This window comes from Alosa pseudoharengus, unplaced genomic scaffold (assembly GCF_046254945.1).
Source record: "Alosa pseudoharengus isolate Yale_2024_CS ecotype anadromous, Long Island Sound unplaced genomic scaffold, YU_APseudo_1.1 YU_APseudo_1.1_scf_11, whole genome shotgun sequence".
Taxonomy (NCBI): Eukaryota; Metazoa; Chordata; class Actinopteri; order Clupeiformes; family Clupeidae; genus Alosa; species Alosa pseudoharengus.
Genome location: NW_027468576.1, coordinates 3,731,607 through 3,750,639, shown reverse-complemented (window position 1 = coordinate 3,750,639; position 19,033 = coordinate 3,731,607).

Below are 19,033 nucleotides of genomic sequence, written 5' to 3'. Positions count from 1 at the left end.
AGATAGACCAAACAGCCAGATCGTTCAAATAGGCTGATGTCTGATAGGCTCTAGCTACATTTCTAACGAGCAGGTGACCAGCATGGAAAAGCTGGATGAAAATGCCTCTGTCGAGTGTCAACCGTAGCCTACAGAAGCAAAGCCTAAAAGAAACCACCTGTGGTGGTGATGTCCATAAAGCGAAGGAGTGCCTGTTGATTATACCACTAAAGACATTGCTGAAATAAACTATTAAGCTACAGTAGCCTAACAGTTTTATGTCTAAACTACAAATACCTAAACAGAGCAGAACAGCAACCTTGACTCGTGACCTTTTGGGTTTACTTCCTGGGTTAATAATCACAAAATTTCGACTTTATATCTCTTTATATCTTATGACTTTAAATCTCATAATTACGACTTTACATCTCAAAATTATGACTTTAAATCTCATAATTATGACTTTCAATCTCAAAATTACGACTTTATTTCTCATTATTATGACTTTAAATCTCATAATTATGACTTTAAATCTCATAATTACGACTTTATATCTCATTATTATGACTTTATATCTCATAATTATGACTTTTAATCTCAAAATTTTGACTTTGTATCTCATAATTATGACTTAAAATCTAATAATTATGACTTTAAATCTCATAATTATGACTTTATATCTCATAATTACGACTTTAAATCTCAAAATTATGACTTTAAATCTAATAATTACGAGTTTATATCTCATAATTACGACTTTAAATCTCATAATTATGACTTTAAATCTCATAATTACGACTTTAAATCTCAAAATTATGACTTTAAATCTCATAATTACGAGTTTATATCTCATAATTACGACTTTAAATCTCATAATTATGACTTTAAATCTCATAATTACGACTTTATATCTCATTATTATGACTTTATATCTCATAATTATGACTTTTAATCTCAAAATTTTGACTTTGTATCTCATAATTATGACTTAAAATCTCATAGTTATGACTTTAAATCTCATAATTATGACTTTATATCTCATAATTACGACTTTAAATCTCAAAATTATGACTTTAAATCTCATAATTACGAGTTTATATCTCATAATTACGACTTTAAATCTCATAATTATGACTTTAAATCTCATAATTATGACTTTAAATCTCATAATTTTGACTTAGTATCTAGCAGTTTTTTTTTTCAAGTGGCGGAAACGGGCTTCCATACTGAGCTGTAGGCATACTGATCTTTTAAGCTCATATTCGTAAAAAGCATGCTTTCAACACGTCAAGATCATCTAAACATGTTATTTAATATATACAGTTGTAATGTATTAAGTTTGATTATTCTCACGGCTACTGTCTGCCCTGTCCCTACTTAATACCCGTAGTGCTGTATGTACACATGCGAAGTACAATAAAGTTGGCAAATTGATCGCAGTTAATTCATTAATGTCCATGGCACTGTTTTCAAAAACCGACCAGTCCGTTGTTTCAAAGGCATCTTTCGGTCTCTCAATTCTGACGACTTTTTTAACAGTGATCTTTTTCCTTTTATATCTATGTACCAGTGCAATATATTGGTCCACTTTGCCCAAACTGGGCAGCCTGTTGGAAATAATCGCGTCCTTCACCTTAGTGTAGCAGTAGTCGAGGATCACTTCTCCCATCGCGTTGCACGTGTTGGTTGTAGTATGGTAGTATGTCCCACTTGTCTTTAAATTGTGTACCTAACAGCTGGCAGCGCGCGGCAAGTAGAAAACCAGCCTTGCGATTTGGCTGACAGCGAGTCAGAGACATCTCGTGAAAATCGTGAAACATTACAGTAGATATAACTCTTTGGAGATTGTCTTCACCTGTTGCTTGTCCTTTGGTTCCAAAACAAATGCACATGTAACATGTCCAGGTTGACTGGCTCAAGCCGTGAGAAGTATTTACAGCACGGTGCAGCTACAGCTACAGCTACAGGGGTGTTAGGGGGGTGATATGGTTTGAGAAGTGGCACATGGAAGAAGGTAGTGAGGTGGTAACTGGAGTCTTTAAGTGACAAGGTTGACCTGCTGCATGATGGTAATGGGACCAATATAATAATGACAGCTTTTGGCAAGGGAGTCTCATCTAGAAGTCGTGGGTGGTGAGACACACCTTTTGTCTTACAACGTACTCCGAGGTACATAGCCGTCGGATGTCGGTATGGCTCCTGTGGTGGGGGACAGCCCTCTCACTCTCTCAGAACCAGTGGTCCACAGTCAGAATGTCTGAGGGCTCCCCTGACCTAGGGAAAAGAGGCAGTTGGTAGCCGAGAACACACTGAAAGGGGGTCAACCCTGTGGTCGGCTGACTGAGAGAATTCTGTGCGTACTCGGCCCAAGGGAAGAACTGGCTCCAGTTCTACTGGTGGCTGTGGCAGAACGACCAACTTACATCAAGACCAAGTTGTTTATTAAGGATTTACCAGGAATAAATTACTTATTGATTAAGGAAAACACTGACATATCAGTTATGGTTAAAATGTGTTCCTTAAACTGTGTTATTGATGTGAGTACTCATTTTCATGCTTCATGTGCAGAGTATATGTTGAGATAAAAAAAAGTATATTCTGGAAGGCATAATTCATTCTTACATTTACTGTAGGTAGAGAAGAGCAGGGGAGAACTCTCCTGGCAGAGATGCCATCTGTTGTGACCTCAAATCATTGTTCTCAAACTCAGGTACACACAGGCATACACACAAGCCACCCCCCCCCCCCACACACACACACAGAATGTGTTTTCCTCACTTTACATATTATTTGTACTTTTCTCCCTCAAGTCTCTTACAGCTGTGCCCCTGGACTCAACCCTCCTTCAAGGATTACATGTCTGCACCCCTGATGGTGTCACTGTCCACTTCATATGTCAGGAGACCAGTGGTAAGTTTATTCTCTTAATAAAGCTATCCGATATAGATCAGAGATGGAAACCAAGTGAATACCTCTCTTTTGCCCCTAGCTTTCCAAACACATTACATCACGTCATTAGCAAGTAAACCTGTTACATAATGTTAAAATGTTAAACCTGTTAACGAAATGGCAGCAAATCCAGAAGTTTTTTAGGAAAAAAGTTCGCACACTCCTTGGTATTCTTTGAGTTTATTTTCTCATTTGGCACATGACGTTTCGACCTTGCGATCTTCCTCAGATTCACTAGCAAACACCCAAAGTGACATTATAAATAGGCTAGAATTTGAAGCATTAAGCTGGGAAAGCCTGCAGTTAAAGCGATGGTTCGGAGTATTTTACCTGTTGCAAACTGGTACTACCAACAAAATATATTCCTGGAACTGGGTGCCGTTAGACTAAATCCTTATGCATCGCTTTCTTTCAAGACTTTTATGGGCTTTTCCCAAATCACAGAAGTGACTTTGACTCAACGGTAGCGGTAATCGACTCCCCTCTCACACCCTAAACACGCACTTCGAACAAACAAAAAACGTCTCAGTCTCAAGTTATAGGCAAAACTGTATCGGACCGGTGTAACGTTGGTACTAAATCATCCATCGCAAAGAAGGATTTTTGTAGCACGTGCAACAAATATGTGTAGGTACAGCCCTGCCCTGGATAAATCTCTCAACGTGCGCTCTAAAACATTTGGTTTAAATGGAGATGTAGATCATCACGGGTGCGTTAATAAATCTACATTGCGAGTTGACACAAATGATTCACTTTGACGAATTTATGTAGTTTCAGTCCTAGTTACTTTACTTTGAGCCATGCTCTTCCTTACTTGAATCACCTTTGGAAATAAAGGGTTGAAGTAGCCTATATGGGTGTTTGGGAATGAACGTTGACTCAGATGCTTTTTGAGACTTTGAGCAGAAATGTCCCAGCCCGGTGTTTAGGATGCATCATATAGACAGGTTATCTTTCAGGAAGCCTATATATTTTCCATTAGAAAACCATCACGTAGCGAACGTGTTGTGGCTAACTCACTTAGCTCCTGTTAGTAGCCTAGGTTATGGCCATAAGCAAATGAGATGACAGTTGAAAGATGCAATTAGTGCTGTTATCAATTTTCTTGGTAGCCTTGGTAGCCTTCTACAAATACATCAATAATCAAATTGGCCTCCATCACTCAACCAATGCTAACGGTAACATTATTTTACCTACTCTAGGCTATTGATATAACTTAAGATTAACGTAGCCTACCTGCATTAAAAACCAAGCATGTCCGATAAACATTCTCAGATTCATTTCGGCTTCAAGAAGAAATGGGAGTTACATGTCATGCAGAAATCAGCCTACCCTTATTAGACGTTCTCTGCGGTAAACTACATAGTGGGGTTGTTTAAGGCTCAGTCATTTCAAATTTGTGTTAAAGTTTGGTTTTCACTTCCAAGTTGAAGTTTAGGGTCTATAGAACAATTTGAGTCCGAGTGTCAAATATACAGATAAAAAATGGCCTCTGGGGGGCGCCGTAAAATATATAAACTGCTACAACTTTTCATTAGATTATCCAATTTTAACATATGAGGTATGTATGGATTCAGAATTAAAAGGAGAAACTGGTGTGCTAAGCATTTGGTTACCAGATTAAAAACACACTTTATAATAAACACACTTTTAGCCCATGGACAGCAAAATTGTGCTTTTTTTTAGATAAAGGGTGGAAATGCCCTCAAAGTTGCAATGAAACATCATTTTAACTACATTTTTTGATGCAACAGTTGCTTTTCTGGACCAGTGAGTGACATTTGGGTAATTTTCTGCGGCACAACTGATGATCTCTCACGGCACACTAGTGTGCCCCGGCACAGTGGTTGAAAAACACTGTCGTAGGCCTAATCCCTTGCATTGCCACAAACAAACATTAGGCCTATGATATCCCATGCATGATTGATAGATAGATAGATAGATAGATATACTTTATTGATCCCTAGGGGAAATTCAATTAATGATTTTTTTCATGTAGTCCAGGCAAAGTAAGGTAAGATTTCTCATGCTTATTTCAGACTGGTTTGTTGCAAAATTGGTGTCTATTTTTACATGTTGGCCCTTTGAATCAATGGAAATGGTTGTTGACGGGGATTGACTGATAGACTGTCTGTCCAATCAGAGGGGCCTGTATGATGCCTCTTTACTTTACACAATTTTGGCTAAAACAGTAGACAGTATGTTTATGTAAGTGAATGAAGATAAATTGTAAAGGTTGAAAATGTGGTTGAATGGGGGTTTCTGGGCTATAGGGCCAGATAATAGCGGTATTAAACCGATGATGTATCATCTTGTATCATCCTGTCCAGCCATTTAACTATTAATGTAAACGGCAGCAGTTACTGAATGGTACAGTGACTTTATCTGGAAGTGTGGGGCTATTTTTATTCCCAAAGGCCTTGAGAACCTAATTAAGGTGCATGGTGTTATGAACACCAAGAAAACATTTTTCAAAGGAAATCTGCCAATCTCTGCCAAGACACTAAAAGTTGGTCATGATTGGATCATTCATTAGGTCAATGAACCAAAGCAAATGTCCAGATCAAAACAAATATTGTTTGCTGAACACAAAACCATGCTTCAGACATTGCCATCTCAGTCCCCTGATCTAAACTCCATAGGAAAACAGTGGGGTGAGTCAAAGAGGAGTGTGGACTTAGGAATCTGGACGATCTGGGGAGATTTTGTAAAGACGAACGGTCTTAAATCCCTTGCTTTGTATTCTCCAACTTTATGGGGTTTTATTGGCAAAGGGAGGCTTAAGAAGTTATTACAAGCAGGGGTGCCAATAATTGTGAGCAATGTGTTTTTGTTACAAATATTTATTTCTTTATGAGATTTTCCTTTTTCTCCAAATAAATTTGCTTCCCTTCAAGGTTGGATTGTTCCTAATTTCTTTCATTGTGAGATTACAATAAATCACCAACAGATTGTTTTTCTATACCAGTTTTTAGTCAACTTTAACCGAGGTGCCAATAATTCTGGAGGTTACTGTATATAATTGCTATAATTATTGCTATAATTTTAAACTATATTTTCTGATTCAAAGCTGAACAACAGCTGAACTACAGCTATAAAACTGACTAATAGCTAGATTCATGTCAATTCAGGTTGGTTTTTACAAAGTTAAATTGTGTTTTGTTTTATAAATCATGATATTGAATTATGCAGTGCAAGATGCCTCAAAGACAGTAGACAAATGCAGAAAGAAAGTCACAAAAGGCAGTGGATCTCTCTCTCTCTCTCTCACACACACACACACACCACACATACAAACAAATAGATAAAGATTTCACCTGGTGGGGTAAATTATCTATATACTATAGTATGATGTAGTTTGTTGTAAGATTCCATGTTGAATTTTGTTTCAATATGGGTCGCTATAATTTAACGGATTGAACTGTAAATTATGCTGACATATGTTTAAAAATCTTGTTTCATGAGCCCCTTTTTCAATTTGAGCCCCTGGCCCTCCAAAGGTCTCTGCACGGCCCTGATATAGAGAGCTAGGCAATGCCCATAATGATGACTGAGCTGTGTAATGGGTCTGTTGCCTATTAGACTACTTTAGGCTATCACGACTACTTCATGACTATCTAAAACCGTCTTTATTCAGAAACTGTGTCATTGGTCATTGATTTATGTACTCAAAAATAGCCTTTTTCACGAGCCTGTATTACGCAATGGGTTCCTCAAAATTCCACGCACATTATTATTGATTTACTTTCTTCCAGATATAAAGTTCTTTTGTGATTTTTTTTGTGAATAAAATGATGGCTTGATTGAAAAAAGTTGGTACTCATGATCCTAAATTCATAAACTCAAAGTTGCAAGTTGGGTGCTTAATATCACATCGGCTTTATGCAGCCATATTTGTGTATGGGTATCCTAGGTATCTTTTCTGCTTCAGGGATATTCTGAACAACAATCTTAAATCGAGTTGAGTGATTACCCAGGCTTTATTTACAATAACTTTAAAAATTATGTTTCATTGCAACTTTGAGGGCATTTCCACCCTTTATCTAAAAAAAGCACCATTTTGCTGTCCATGGGCTAAAAGTGTGTTTATTATAAAGTGTGTTTTTAATCTGGTAACCAAATGCTTAGCTCACCAGTTTCTCCTTTTAATTCTGAATCCATACATACCTCATATGTTATATTTGGTTAAACTAGTCAAAAGTTGTAGCAGTTTAAATATTTTGCAGCGCCCCCTAGAGGCTATTTTGTTATCTGTGTGTTTGACACTCGGACTCAAATTGTTCTATAGACCCTTCACTTCAACTTAGAAGTGAAAACCAAACTTTAACACCAATTTGAAATGACTGAGAAAGATTACACATACATACGACCCCACTAACAGTCTTGTCCTGAAGCGTAGTGTCTTTCCAAACCACTTTAGATTAACTTCCAACAAAATTATGTCTCACTGCAACGATGCGCCATCTGGTGGGCAAACGACTACGTGACGCCAATACTGGAAATGCAGCCAAATTATTATGATGAATATTTGGTTTTCCTTTAATCCTGCTGAATTTGTAATTATGTATCGCCCGTTGTAATTGCCGATACTGATGTGCGTGCCTGTGTGTGTGTGTGCGTGTGTATATGTGTGCACCACCATCTACAGGCCAATGAGTGTACACATAACTTAATTTTTTTAGACCCCCCCCCCCCCCATGAATGAAATTCTACGAAACTTGGCATACCCCCAGAGAATGTCAGGTTAATCATACACATCAAATTTGGTGCAGTTCTGAACATCTTAACTGAAGAGAGGGGCGATTAAAGCAGAATGATATTGCATTTTCATTTTTTACCGGGGGGGGGGTGCGAAATCACAAATGAGTGATTATGGGCTAGGTTGATGTGGGCCCTTGAGACCAACATACCATAAAAATTTCTTCATTCTCGGTGCCACGGTTCAGGTAGTTATTTAGGAAAAACTGCATTTTTTGGGTTTCGGGGGGCCCAGCGCAGGGGGGGAGTGGCCCCCGAGGACCAAACGAAATTTTTCCGTAAAAGTCTAGTGGGGCTACATACCCACCAAATTTCATGTGCCCCGGTGGTTCGGTGTCCCGTGTATCGTTGACCAAAAATTCAGGAAGTAGATGACGAAAAAAAAAAACTTTGACAATCCCTATATGACCGCTTCGCTAGCGGCGGTCATAATAAACTCCTGGTGTACCTTCCCACCTCGTTTTATGAGTACAGAACTTATTTGCACTACTGTGGAAGTTTGGTAACATTCCGGGCATTATTAGTAGGGCTGAACGATTTATTGCATTTGCGATAATATCGCGATATGATGAAACGCGATTTTCAAACCGCAAAGGCTGCGATTACAATTTGTAATATGTGACGTCACCAAAACGCATTTGTTGCGCTTGCCATATATTTGGTATTTTCTATATGTAGCTACTGCTGTCCGTTTTTAAATCATTTCAACATTTTCTCAATGGTCTATAACATTTTAGAGGACTAACAGGCTAGAGTAGGCGCCCTATCTCATAAGATTCCATCATAGAATTTTGACATAGAAGAGGGAGTGGGGGCGCCGTGAGTGCTGGGCGAGCAGATAGGCCTACGAGTAGTGAGTTGCCGTCTATGGGAAAAGATGGATACAGCAAAAAAAAGCTGTTGACGACTAAAAATAGAAAAAGAAAGAGGGAAAAGGAGATGGCATGTCAAGGGATGCAACAGCAGTTAAATAAGTGGACGGTGAAAGGCAACAGGTAGTATTTAAAGTTATGACGTCTGAACATGGAGGCTTGCAAATATGAATGTTAACAGACTAACTAGCGTTTGTTAAGCATAATGTCGATTGAAACATAGCCTATTCCATTCAGATAGCTAGGTGGCTACCATGCTCATACTGCACTTTTAATGGCCAACTGCAAACAGAAATGTCATGCTAGCAGCAACTCATTACATGTTTCCATATCCTAACAATGAAGGCTCCTTGTAATAACTTAATATTGGGTTGTCAATGTGGTGCAAACAAACAAGCTAGAGTGCCTATCAGCCTTATCCATTGTGAGCAATAGCTGGCAAAAGGACGTTATGAGAACCGTTTAGACTCTCTTAAAGTGGCAATGCACCATTTATCAATACTTATCAAGTATAACATCAAGTTAAACATCAAATTGGCAGCATATCTTTAAAAACATATTCAATAGACACTCATGCACAGTAATAGTGTAAATTATTGGCCTTTTGTTTTGCTTTAGTTGTTTGTGTTTGTTTTTTTTGTTTGTATTTTTTTTTTGGGGGGGGGGGCATACCCCTCAAAAATGGGTAGCTGCGCCCCTGACTGGAGTACAGTGACAGTGGGGGCATTTGCGATATCCAAGGGGGTTGGCGGCGCAAACATTTCATCTCACAGGTAATGAATTGATGCATAATGTTATCCGCAAGTAGTTGACACAGCTAACCACCAAAAACCCAGCTGTTCTAACATTAGCTTACCAGCTAAGGCTTTAGGCTACATACATGCTGCTAACTGCTGCTAACTTTGTCTGTTTAAAGAGTTTGGTCTCCGCGATTGGCTTTGTTGTGATATGAACAAACTAGTTCATTTGCATGCATGCGTATTGCGCTGTGGTGTTGATGATGCTAACCTTTAGTTAACACCGAGCGGAACGGTCATTCGGCCGCATTTACTTGCGCTGCAACAATCTACAGTAGTTTGTTCCGATTCACGTGCAAGTAGCCTACAGAGGAGAGGAGCGAGTGTGTGTGTGTGTGTGTGTGTGTGTGTGTGTGCGTGCGTGCGCGTGTATGGAGAGCACAGGACAAGGAGAAGGTGTCAGTGCCACTGCATGTAGACCTAACTAACGAAAGAAGATCATATCTACATGAAATAAAAACAAAATAGAAACGTATAAGAATCATTAAATGTTTACAAGGCTGGAAGTTCAACAAATATAGGTCTACTAATGTGATTAAAATAGTTAAATAAAAAATATTTCATTCATCAATCTTATTCAATGACCTAATGCCATCATAACATAGGCCTGGGCTCCAGGAAAGAACAGTTTATGTTTAACTTATCTAATTTTGTGTTGGTCATACTATAGAATAATATATTGCTTGTCTTTGTTGAATAAGACAGAAGATAAAGAGCTTAAAAATAATCGCATATCGCATCGCAATCTAATTGAGAAAAATCTCAATTAGATTTTTTTCAAAAATCGTTCACCCCTAATTATTAGTGGGGTAATTTATGAGATATACCTTTGGTTCTATTAGCGCACTAAGCCTTTCGGCTGATAGCACTAACTACTGACTCTGAACCATCGCTTTAAGTCAACATATTAAAAATCACAAATTTTTATGGAAACTGTTGTATTTCTTCTCCGAAAAGTGCAGTGCAGTATGCAGTGTTTCCCACAGAATTGGACTCAATTTGTGTCTGTGGCTGACTTGGACAATGGGGGGGGGGGGTTGGGGTTGGTAGTGTTGGTAGTGTATAGGACAAATTGAGTGCCTGTCACTTTAAGGCGTTCGTTAGGGAACCCTTGCAATTTTAACACAGTTAAAGGGGTGGTTCAGGATTTTGGACATGACCTCATTTCCAAGTTAGCAAGTGTGATATTTATCAGTGGAGACCGTTTTCAACACGTTTCATCCAGTCCTTCTAGTTACAGAGTTCGCAGATGCTAGGCTAGCACAAGTCATCAGTATGTGTTAGCCTGCCACTAAAAACAGTGCCATCATCATGTGGCATGAGACGGCTTTTATCTGACCCACTGCTGCTTGTGGTTAGGATCTTTCTCATGGTATTACATTTAGTTATTAAGCAAGCTTTAGTTAGACTTTAGGCATTGTTTTTTTCCCAGCATTTAAATTAGGGCACTTTGTGTTTGACAAGCCTAATGGTACATTTAAAAAAAGGGTCATTAGTTTGACAATGATGCTGAAAGATTTGGTACAATTCAAATAAGTATGGGAATCAAGAGAAAGGATCACAAACTTACAAGGGGCTTACTATTTCTTCTGCCTTACTTACATTCTCTGCTATACTTTGATATCCCAGGTGGAAGATTATGTCTACTCACATTTTTGTCTTTACTAGATGGAGGGCCTAAGAAAGTTTTGGTACGTCAGAGGTCCATCCACCTCCACCCATCTCATGACGGCAATGATTGTACCAATACTGAGATCTCAAGAGTGATTACCACTGAAGGAACAGTGATCAGATACTTTAGAGATGGTTCAAGTGAGGTAATCAAACTCATTCAGACACACTTAAACATACACATAAGCTATGTAACTAGAGTTGTGTAACAGCACAGTCCCACACCACAACCTCAGACATTGAAAGTGGACATTCTAGGACAGGGGTCACCAAATGGCGGACCGCGGTCCGACTCCAGACCCTGACGTGATCCTATCCGGACCCAGACCATAATAATTTAGATTTTCACGGAAGATTTCAAAGCTGCGCTAAATGTTTCGTAGGTTAGGATAACAGCTTCAGGAACCATCATCTCGCTTGCTGCTACTCAGCCAGTGAAATCTGTGCATTCTGATAAAGTCGAGTCAGTGAGTAGGCCTAAAGTTACTATGGTGAAGAGACTCACTGATAGCGTGACAGGGAAAACGAGCGAGGAGAGGAGATGGGACGAGAAACAATCGGATGGATATGTAAGTTAGCGATAAGTAAGTTATTTTCAAATCATGGATTGCTCAAAGGGGAGAAAGCTAGACAGCGAGAACAGAGCTTTATATAACGATCAAGGCAATTACCACGCAGAACTGTCACGTCCATAACGTCAACTAAATAGCCCTACGATGGCATTGTGTTGCCGTTAAGGGTGTGACAGTTTTGCACGGAATTGGCCTGGACCGACTCTTTTACGCCAATTTGAAGCACCTAGCGCCAATTTGAAACTAGGCCTACCCATCCATCTATCCATCATCTATCCATCCAAATATATATTATGATTAAAATTAAAATGATATATATTATGATGCTCCGGACCTTTGCTTGAGGAAATGAAAGTTTAATTGAATACATTCTAGGGTTGAAGTGTCTGTTTATTAAATGCCACCCCATCTCAGATTTTCCTTACAACAACCAGGGGGACAATATATTTTTCTGCATTGTCATTTTTTTCTCAAAAATATTTAAAGGATGGAGGTACTGTAACGGGTACCATAACTGGTACCAAAAGGACCTGCGTCCACAAAACGTGTTTTTTGCACTAGCGGCATCTATTTTCTATTCAAATCCTATGCAGTTCAGCAGGGATTTTTTTTTCTGCAGTGCCTGGGGTGCTTCAAGTTGAAATGTGTTCAACTTTTAGAAGAACAGCACTGGGCTGGTCAATGTCACTTCTCTCTTGCTAGCCAAATAAAATTGAGGAAAGGCGGGACCTACATTGTCAATAATGTTGGTAGTGGGAGAGGAAAACTCAACCAGCCCAGTCCTATTATATCTGCTATTTTTGTTAATATACAAAATTGCCCAAGGGATATCACTGGGCACCCTCAACTTTAACCGACAAAACCAGGTCTGACGCCATGGCTGCTGGACTAAAATGGTGACCTATGAACATGAACTGTTCACTTTGAACCTATGTGAACTGAACTTTGAACTAGTTCATGAAAACACTGGTAGTAGGCTACTACAACCCCAAATCAGAAAAAGTTTGGACATTGTGTAAAATGCAAATAAGAACAGAATGTGATAATATCCAAATATATGTTCATTTTGAATTTCATGCCAGCAACATGTTTCAAAAAATCATGTTTACCACTGTGCTGCTCTTCATTTAAAGGGGCCATATTATGTTAAACTCACTTCTGTGCTTTTGTACTTCCATTTGGGTCTCTGATGCTTATAAACACATTCCAAGTGCAAAACGTGAGTCCAGGTGTAAGGCGCACACAGTCCAAAAAGGAGATAGGTCTGGTTGTCCTATCTGTATGAGATATGTCTAGGTTGCCCAGCTCCTCCATCACCAAGCTCCCTTCCAAAATTATCTTGATGAATCAAATTAAGGACATTCTGGGTTAACACAGAGGATTCACACTAAAGTTTGGATGTACGGCTTTGTACATCCAAAGATAACGAGGACAATCATGTAACCTGCGTTGTGTTGAACCTGCGCGATTCAGCCCTGCACACGCCCGGACTCGAACCTGTGAGCAGCAGCACCTCGGATCGGGAGGCGAGCGTGCTGACAGTTGAGCCAATAGCCCAGGCTACTGGCTCGCATGCCAACAGCCAGGGGCGTAGATTTGTGTGGGGACCGAAGGACGTGTCCACACCAATGTCAAATTACGACTGAAATGTCCCCACCAATATTCAGGTTGAAATGGGGAAAAAAGCGATCACATGTGCTACACAAAGAGTTAAATAATTTCTCACTTCAGTGCTGCGGATCATCTCGTACAGATCTTGTAATGTGCAGTAGCCTATAAGGGTAAATCGCGCTGATTTGAAGTTACCTATAATAACTACCAGTGAGCCGCAGTCTCCTGCGCAGCATGGTGCAGCGCTTCAGCTTCACTTCACTACAAGGCACATGAAGTGCGTCCAAATTCACCCATTCTTCTCTGTTGAACTCTGTAGTATAAATAAATACTACAAATAAATTGTAGCAAAATTCAACATTAAGAAGTCTTATCAAGACAAATTTGCTCAACGCACTGGCAGACAAATTTGCTTGTTTTTAGGACAAATTTGCTTAACGCACTGGCAGACAAATTTGCTTGTTTTCAAGATAAGATGTCTTAAAATAGGTGAATTATTTTTTAAATTGGGTCAAGTGATTTCACAAGAGGGCGCTGGGTAAGTCTCTTTATACTGAAAACAATACCAACTAGTTTTTCTTGTCTTGATATAGGATTAATAACACTTGGTTAGATTTTGTTAGATAAGCAGTTTTTGCAGTGTACTGTCCTTATTATATTGCTTAGTTGTGTTTTTATATTATATACTTTAATTATTCTTTCTGCTGTTAGAGAATGTGTTTGTGTTGTATGTATGCTGCTGAGACCTTGAATTTCCCCTGGGGATCAATAAAGTATCTATCTATCTATCTAACATGGTCTTTCGGCTTTAAACATTTCTTAAAACTGAGCTGTGCTTACATCGCCTAGATATCTGTAATTATTAGAATCAGAGAATATACAGGCAGCTCACGGTTAAGAGTTTGTCAATGTAGCCTTAATGATTTCTTTTCACAAAATGCTAAGCATGCATGTATTTAAGTTAAAACTGAGCTGTGCTTAAATGGGTCAATGCATGATTTCATAACAGACCAAATAGAAAATAAATGTAAATGTTAAATATAGCCTACATATCTGTACATATTAAAATCAGATTATGTAGGCTACACAGTATAGTTAGATCAATTTAGACAGTAGCACATTTTATTCATGGAGGGAGGGGGGGGGAGGCTTTAGTGGGTAGTGTCCCCACCAAAGCTCAGACCAAACCTACGCCCTTGCCAACAGCACTCTTGAGGCAAGTATAAGTATATATATACTCTTTTGATCCCGTGAGGGAAATTTGGTCTCTGCATTTATCCCAATCCGTGAATTAGTGAAACACACTCAGCACACAGTGAGGTGAAGCACACACTAATCCCGGCGCAGTGAGGGGTTAGGTGCCTTGCTCAAGGGCACTTCAGCCGTGCCTGCTGGTCGGGGTTCGAACTGGCAACCCTCCGGTTACAAGTCCGAGGCGCTAACCAGTAGGCCACGGCTGCCCGGGGAGTGAGGTTTACCAACGTTCCACAAGCACAGCTAAGCTAGCTGGCATCCGTTACACATAGACATCCGAAGTCAGTTTTTCCACATATCTCCTGTTAGTGTTTATTTTCATCTGTACTGCCACATGGAATATACATTTTGTTCTCTAATTATGACTGCCGCTAGCATAGCTGGGAGCGTACCTATGTTCCCTGCTATTTGTATGGACCGGGGAACATAGGACCCTTTTTGTAGAAAAGACCACGGAAATCGCATGGGATATGCTTGCGAGTGCACATTTCGTGCACAAACGGTAGCAAAGTGTATTTTTCTATCAATGTTGCTTGCCGTAGCACACCAGGTAGACCTACACATACGCGCACGGTGCAATATTGACACAAGCCAGAAGGCCGATTTTCCTAACTTCCACGTTGAGTATAGCGGAGTAAAAGAATAGATGAAGAATTTTTTTTATAACATAGGCCTACAATGGTTTTACTTGTGTAGTGCTTCTTTACTGAATATAACGAGTTCAAAGTTAACATTCTAGGTAACTTCGCATTGTCCGCTTCAGCACTAAATTGAGGACAGCAACACACACAAGCTGCACCTCTCACAGAAGAAACGCGCTACAACTACATGCCTTTTTAAGTTGATATTTAATTGGTTTGTTTTGTTCATTTTTCCGTTTAGAGGGGACTGCGCGTTGCTCCGAAGCCCCTTTGGTCTGACTCGTCAATAATCCAAAAATGTCCCTTTGGGTCTACAGCCCAGTAGTTTGATATCTCTTTGTTCCATTAAAATTAATCCCATTCTTCCGACAGCTCAACAAAAGGCTATTTTAGATCACCTCCTTCACCTCTTGTACAGTAAGAATCAACAATGACATGCCTAGTGCAAAGACAATGACAAGCTTGGGAAGCCATGCAGACTGGGCTAGATTTAACAGTGTTTCTCAAACTTTTTTTCTGGGGACCCACTTTTTAAAAATGACAGACTATCGCGACCCAACTCGTGACTGTGGTAGTTAACAAACTAGACCAGTGGTTCTCAAACTTTTTCTTTCATTCCCCACTTTGAGGGGGCATTCTCGAGCCCCACCTGTCCCTCATCGCTCTAAGAAAGTGGTAGGTCAAGCTTAAAATTGTCAAGTTCTAAATATATCCTCTTCAACAGAGTTAAAGTCAGCTGGTGCTGCAGATATAATAATAAATAAATACATAACACACATATTTCTGTTTTCCAGCAACATATTAGGAAGCATAGGCCATTATACAGCATTGTACAATATATTCAATGAAATGCCAACATGCTGCATTAAATGGATCCATAATCCAGTCTTACTGAGTGAGCACTGCTGGTTGGGAAATATTTTTGAAATAAACTTGGCAGGGATGTGATGTAGGCCTACTGTTTAATACATGGGATCACAAGAGTGCTTCCCAATCAGACGTTTCAGCGATTTCGCTCAGAAATCTCAAAGTCATAAAACTGTCGCGATCGAGGCGCCTGTCCCATATTCAAGGTTTTTTGGTGAATGCAGTAATCTTATTTGCTAGGTGAGGTAGGTGCTTGTCTTTGCCTTGTAACTGGACATTTAACTCAAATGTATCGCTAAGATAGGCCAGCTTCGTCAAGAAATGTTCATTAGTCAACGTGCTTGCAGATTCAAACATGCGCTCTTCCTCCAAGAAGAGGCGACTCGGAGCTCAAACACGCGCGACAGCACCAACCTGCGCCTTGCCGTGCGGCTGCAGTCTACTTGGAAGCAGCGGGGAACATAGGACCCTTTTTTCAAAAAAGGGTTCTATGTTCCCCGGTAGCGGGGAACATAGGACCCGGGGAACATAGGACCCGGGGAACATAGGGATGACCCCGCATAGCTAGCATAGCGGTCATATAAGGGAATGTCAAAGTGTTTTTTGTTTTGTTTGTTTGTTTTTTTCCCCATCATCAGATTTCTGAATTTTTAGTCAACGATTCCCGAGACACCGAAACACCGGGGCTTGTGAGCACATCGTGTCCAAATTCATACCCCTCCTTCTCTCTATATCTATATCTAACTTTATATCAAGATAAACAGCAGATCTTACCAAAAACAAGGATATAAAGCATGTACAATGTACAATAAGACATTCCCGAGTAATCCAGTTTTGAAATTGCAGAACATTTCTACATGGTCTCCGACTTTGGGTTGAAATTGTATTAGCACCCCAAAATAATTAACTTCCTTCCTTCATGACTCTTATATTGCCAGATTCCAGACAATCCCACCTACACAAATATTAATAGATATTTCTACTGGCATGCATCCTGGTGGCATTAATGCAACATGAATAAAATCATAAGGCTGACATAATACAGATGCAAATATTCACATCATACTTTCCCAGATATGGGTAGCCCAGACTATCCTGAAATCCTACTGTAGATGATCATTACAATGATTAAATATACTATTTTGATCCCGTGAGGGAAATTTGGTCTCTGCATTTATCCCAATCCGATTAGTGAAACACACTGCACACAGTGAACACACAGTGAGGTGAAGCACACACTAAACCCGGCGCAGTGAGCTGCCTGCAACAACAGCGGCGCTCGGGGAGCAGTGAGGGGTTAGGTGCCTTGCTCAAGGGCACTTCAGATTAACTGATTAAGATTAGAATTTAAGGTAGTAAAATACTCACTTAAATCCATATGCATTTAAGCAGCTCCTGGATGATATGAATTAGGATGCAAATAAGCATATGCAACACTGACACATACAAACATAAAATATGAAGGATACATTAACAATACATTAGCTATCAAATATAATAAAATATAATGTCATAAACTGTCAAACAAGTCTCTTTGTTTTAGTGCAGCCAAGCCATTATTGTTTTTAAGAACAACATTTTGTGTGGTTTGTTGGCAGATCCTTTACGCAGATGGCACAGTAAGCAGCTGTCAAGACTCTGAATATATTCTGCATTCAACTCAAGATCCATTCACTAGAGAGAATGAGTGTTTGAAGGAACAGAGCGTGGATGGCAGGGAATTTAAAGAAAAGAAAGGTATTGACTGCTGTGACTCTTCACAGTTCATCTTCAGGTCTGTGTTGGGAGCTGTCTAATTACAGTGCATAAAAATGCACTGTTCTGTTATCCGAAGTCTTCTTGTTCTTCATGCCCCCAACCCCCCCTAGCTTAACTGTGACTAACACCCCTGCTGCTGGAAAAATGTCTCGGGGAAACAATGATTTTGGGTTCCCAAATCAAAGCCTACGTGATGTTTACTAGGAAAATGGTCCATTCATTGAGCCCACCCAAAAAATATATTTCCTTCTTTTAGTAATTGCCTTGCATGCTGACAAATTGATTTCAGGATATCATTGTGAATTTAGTGCACTAATGCATATTCCTATTCAATTTAAGCCTCCAAAATAATATTCTTCTAGCCTAGAAATCTAGACGCGCCCCTAGCGGCAGCAAATTACATTTGCTGCCAGGGCTAGTCTAGCAACTCTCCGTTGGCTTGTAAGCTCCAGAAATCGAAACTTAATCAGGACATTGAAATCGTGTATAGAGTCGTTTGGTGGGCTTAACATAATGATTGATGGCAGAGTTGCAACGGTTTGGCTTGAATTCCCTGCTACTTGAAAACAAATATCCTATTGCGTCCTATTGCGTGCAGAGGGAATTTGAAAGACAACCGATTATCCCGCCCCTCGGACTGAGCACTGCGAACGGTGAGTGCCCAGACCCTACATTTTAATGTGGGTCTGGCTCGCCAGGCTAATATTCTTCCATTCATGTCAGAATTGTACTTGTACAACTTGAGATGTTGTACTCAACAGGTAAGGCCACTTTGGAGATGGGCATAGGAAATGAGGTGGATGAACAGAAGAAACAGAATGATCAAGGTCCAGCAGAGCTCTGTGAGTCCTGGATAACAACACCACCATCTGGTCTTCAGCTTTACACGTCAGGAGATGCATCAGGGGACATTCAGCATATCCTAACCTACACATCAACTGACCCCTTCAGCCAAACAGTAAGCTGATGGAGAACTTTTTTTGCTAAATCAAAACCATTTTGCCAAACTGCATCAAATACTAAAAAACTCCTTTTTCTGAAAAACTTTAAAAAAACACCTCAAAAGCCTTTAATGACATACTTTCCAAATATACTGTAGTAGGGCTGCCACACAATTATTTTGATATTTGATCTAAATTATTCCTTTTCCTCCAAAAAATTAACCTCAGTAATTTTATTTCAGTTTACTTTACCTCCCTTTCTAAAACATCATTCGGTGTAAGAGATATATTTGAAAAATGAAATAATATATTTACTCAGACCTGTACTTATTATAGTACATAGAAGAACATGTCATATTCAAT